This window comes from Rhinatrema bivittatum, chromosome 10 (assembly GCF_901001135.1).
Source record: "Rhinatrema bivittatum chromosome 10, aRhiBiv1.1, whole genome shotgun sequence".
Taxonomy (NCBI): domain Eukaryota; kingdom Metazoa; phylum Chordata; class Amphibia; order Gymnophiona; family Rhinatrematidae; genus Rhinatrema; species Rhinatrema bivittatum.
The window spans coordinates 70124315-70129583 of NC_042624.1; positions in this window are offsets into that span (position 1 = coordinate 70124315).

A 5269-nucleotide genomic window follows, 5' to 3' on the forward strand; every position below is an offset into this window, starting at 1 on the left:
ATCTCACGCAAGTAAGGGAAAGAGCACTGTCACTGGCTGGTCCTGTACTCTGGAACACCATGCCACTCGAAATAAGACTACAGACAAACCTGAAATTATTCAAAACTAATCTGAAAACCTGGCTTTTTAAACAAGCATTTTATAAAGATAAAGAAAAGGAGAAAAATAGTTGAGCGATAAGGATGCACCAAGCTAGAAGTTTTTAGTAACCTACATAAGCATATTAATGTTAAAATCAAACTTCCTAATTTGTTCCTAACAATCAGGTTTAACTTACACACCTAGTTTATTATTTTAAATTGTTACCGTACTATGATGGCACACCAGTAATTTGTAATCTATAGCACCCATATTTCTCTTTATCGCGCCCTTCTGTAAACCGTTGTGATGGTATTTAACTTAACGACGGTATAGAAAATTTTTTAAATAAAATAAATAAATAAATAGCGGATTTTAAAAGCCGCCCAAGGACACACGTATCTCCCGCTGCATGCACAAGGAAAAAGTTTGCAAAAAAGGGTGGGGAATGGGTGTGGTCTGGGTAGGTTGTGGACATGTCAAGGGAAGGCCAAAAGATGAGCGTGTAAATACTTAGGTACACAGACACATGCCATGGTCCCCTGCTGCAAAACTTTACTACTACTATAGATGGTGTGCAAGTACTAAAACAAAAAAGTCTAGGCTAGTCATCAGGGTTTTAAGGGTCAGGGCCAACAGGGGGGAAGGGTGACTATTAAATTAAAAGGGGTTGGAAGTCCTATCCCTTAACTGGGTGAACTGGGAAAATGGCGAATGGCTGCGGCACACGTCCCTTAGAAAATTCTCCCACTTACGCAGTAGAAGCGACATTTGCGTGCATTTAAAACTGTGTGTGCTTGTATGCGCATCCAGGCTATTTTATTACATACGTGCATATACACGCATATGTTATAAAATGGACATGAATCTGGACGTGAGCCAGCAAATGCGCGCACATATGCACCCTCAGACCTGTTTAAATGTTATCGTTTTAGTGCACTAAATATGTGTTAAGCTCAGCTTAGATCAACCATTTATAGCAATTTACTTGAAAATATACTTCTTGCCGTTACTCTACGCTTCTCAAAGTACGTTGCTTTTAACTGTTTCCGTAGAGAGAATAAGTGAAACTGTCCCAGAATACTGAAACACTAGTCCCTTCACAGGACAGGTTAAAGTGTCAAAGCAGATTTACTTTGTTAAAGTAAGTTTCTCCTGAAATATAGAAGACTGGAACCTGGATTTTGCCTTTCATCCAAAAAAAAAAGGGACAGTATCATACTCTTGCTATGTATTGCACTATAGTACATATTGCGAGCGCAGGAATGCGGTTGCTTGCTTGAGAAAGTGAGCCCTTGGACCACGGCACAACCTCAGGGCGAGGCTCAAAGGTATGTATTCCGGGAGGCAAGCGTATCCAGGCACAGGCTGGTCTTAGAATGTAGCTTGGATTTGGAATGTATCACTTAAGCCTCCGCTGAACCTGCATGCACAGAGTCTCTGGGGTAGCCCTCCAGCCACTCGAAAGCCCTTTCTGACCTGTTGCTTGGGAACGGCTTGGGCCACAGGACAGACAGAGGTTGAGGACACAAGAGATGACATGGAAAAGCTTGGACTTAACTCTGAAGACGTTTGACAATGAGGACATGACAAAGGCACTGAAGACTTGGAACTTGGACAAGACTCAGGTTCAGGTTCGAGTTCAGGTTTAAACAAGCTTTGCGTTGCAGCACACCCTACACAACCCATGGGCTGGTCGTGGGGCAGGCTCTGGACTGAAAAACAGACATGGATGAATGTCAGACATCACATGGAACGTGGCTTGGAATGAAGAACATGGAAATCTGCTGGCTGGACAAGCTCCATGAGACCAGAACTAGGAACAAGACTAGGAACTTGGAAAATGGAAACTGAGACATGGAACTTGGAAGTCTAATACAAGGATGGACTCCAAGGACTTGACCCAGAGAAGAAGGATTTGGAGACAAGCCCTATGCCAGGAAGCGCCCTACACAACCCACTGTGGGCTGGTCACTTACCACGTCACTGGCACGCCTAGAGGAAGGGCAAGAAAGGAGCTGGAAGGCAGGACTTGGAAACAAGGAATGGAACATTCAGAACTTGACTGAAGACTTGGAAGATGTGACACCAGGAACAAGCAAGGATTTGACATCAGGAAACGAAAACAGAGGGACCAACTGGAGACTAGGAACGAGGAACATGGAATGAAGAACACAGAGGAGCTTCCACAAAGAATGAGAAGACCTTGAAGAAGCATGGATCACAAGCAGGAACTCCAGGAGCGAAGAACAGGAACTCCAGGAGCAAGCAACTCCTTGCAAAGGCAAAGCTGAACTGGCAGAGAAACTCTTTTAGAGGGCTGCAGGCGTGACATCATCAGAAAGAACCACGGGGCTTTTCCCACCACGTGCCTAGAGGACATTGCAGGAGCAGCAAGACAATGGCATTTCCTGGCCGCTCAGAGGAGCCAGCATCAGCGGCATTCCCAGCTGTGAAGATGGACCTTAGCAGCAGCTCCCAGCCACATGAAGAAGAAGATGGCGTTGGCAGTGCTGGATGGCGTCCTGGCTGTGGAGGCGGAATGGCAATGTCTGAGCCCAGCGGCATCTCTTGCCGCAGAGAGCAGCGCAGTGTTGGGGGTGGGTGAGCAATTTGCAGGCCTGACCACGGGCAGCATGTGCAACAGTACACTACTTATCATAGTGACAATAAAGAGGGTAGTTTTGTAATTCCCCGCAGAGTAGAAAAACCTGCAAGTACAGGGAACATGCAGACATCATCAAGGATTTCCAAAGCACATAAGTTCACTTTGAAAATCTTTCCCTAATTGGCTTGGTATGCATGGAATTGACCATGCAAAAAAAGGTACATATGTTCCAAGCAGGGCGTAACTTGTGGGAGGTAACTTACATGCAGAGTTTGTGAAAGTCTTTTCCCCAACCTAACTCCACTCTCTGGAACACCTACTCCCAATGTGTGTAAAAATACACACACAACTGGGTTACAAGTGTACATTTACGCAAACTGGCCCACAGATGATTTTTAATGTGCCACTTATGGGCCTAAAACAGGGTTTTATGTGTGAAAGTTACTTTGAAAATTAGACCCAAATTATTTAGGACAAATTTGTATGAAAACCTATATAAATACATCTGTGTTAAGCTGTACCTCAGCCTACTTCAGAAGGGAGCTTCCTTATCCCAGTTTAATCCTTGGCTTTTCTAGTGATACGAACACATGAAAATAGTTTGCCACCGTGATGGCAGTTAGAGTAATATGGGCACTTGGCCAATGAGTACTGGGCCAAGACCCTCAAATAATTTTTCAAGGATCATCAGACATGAGATGGTAAAACATTTTGGTACAAACCTTAATTGAATTTGATGCTGAAAACTAGCAGTGACAGGTTCTGGGTCCTTGTGTCAGTATTCTATGCCATTTTATTCCTCAAACTGCATTTGTAAAGACTTTCTAAGAAAACTGTAATACGCCCAGGACATTTATAAACCAGTGTTTGCAATAATTAATCTGTCTGTCAAATATTAATAGCATGATAAATATTTTATGAAAGATACCTTAATATGTAGCATAGCATTAGTGAAAAATCATTTTAACATAAGTGATGAGAGAAAATGCAATTAAAGCTAAGCAATGATCCAGTTCTGGGCAAAAGAGCCAGGACGCTAGGAATCTAACTCTTGCCCTGATAGCTATGCTATGTTGTTACTGAGCTCCTTGACCCATTATTAAATTTCAATTTTCTTCTAATTTCATACCTCTTGTCAGTTTCATACTGGTCAGAGTTCATGTACCAGCTGAATGCTTTCAATACAAAAACTAACTCTACACCAAAAGTTTCATTCAGGAGTGTCACTGCTCTGCACTTTCTGAAGTAAAGGGTATGGGCCCAGTTATTCTTGCTTTCTTTTTGTTATCAGAACATATTCCATAGGAACCAAGTCGAGAATGTTAGCTTCTTGCCTGTAAAGTAATATATTCACGTTCAAGATTTTCAGTCAACTTTTAGGATAAGCTCACCCTCTGGTGGTTAAGACTGGCATTTCAATTTGGTGGTCATTTGCTGTGTGTGTAACATAGATATGGACAGTGGTGGGTGATGACATTTATAGCAGGGGATTCAGTCTCGTTCCCTCAGTCCCCTCTCCTCTCCCACATGCCCCACCTGCCCATCCTCCCTCCCCAGTCTACAGTAGTCTCGTTCCCTCAATCCCCTCTCCCCTAGACACAAAAGATACAGGGAACCCATATGGCATTAGGCCTGTTGTAACTTGTAACATGTAATGGGTGAGGACTTGGCCCTCAGAAAACTATGAACAAACAATTACAAATATAGTAAACCTCCCATACCAAAAACAGAACTAACTGCCAGCACTCAAACTACAACCCCACCAACAAAAAGGCAAAACTGCAAATATTACATCAGGCTGTAAAACACCAATATATCTCCTATTTAGAAAACAAAACAAGCCGCCAGGCTGCTAAAATACTTGTAAAATAAAAAAATGCATGCACCTAAAAATATTATTCAAAAGCTGTTAAAACTACATAAGTCCCTTCTTCAGATGTCAGATCAGAGGCATTCATCCTATAGCTCCAATAAAAGCTATCACAGCATGCCAAAAATATAATTACTCCAGAAAACAAAACTGTCATATCAAAACAACACTAATTTCTAGGACTGAAACAGCAACAACCCTACCTAGGAACGAGCAGCACTGCAAACAATACATCAGGCCTTAGAAGACTAATACACCTCCTATTGAAAACAGAACATGACAGACTGCTATACATCCCTACACAGAAACTATACACAACAAAATCCCTCACCTCATTCACACATATAGAACAGACAGACCCTTACCAAAGGCAAAATAAAAGATAAACAAATAACAAATAAAGAAATATAAAACAATCATAAAAGTAAAACCATATTAATAAAAAGAAAAAATATTTAAACTGATGAGTAGAACATCCAATAATTAAAACCTCATAAAAAATGTTTATAAAATTTCCCATAATACCAATATAAGAATTCAAAACAGCAAACACATCAAGTATCCAATAATAAAACTAATAAGGATTTTTAAAATTCCCGCTATTCATACCTTGGATGTTTCAATTTCCAGCCACTCTGAGATTGTTGTGGATTGGGAGAGGGGGAGCTGTACAAACTTTATCCTCTCTCTCTCTCTCTCTTGCTCTCTCACAC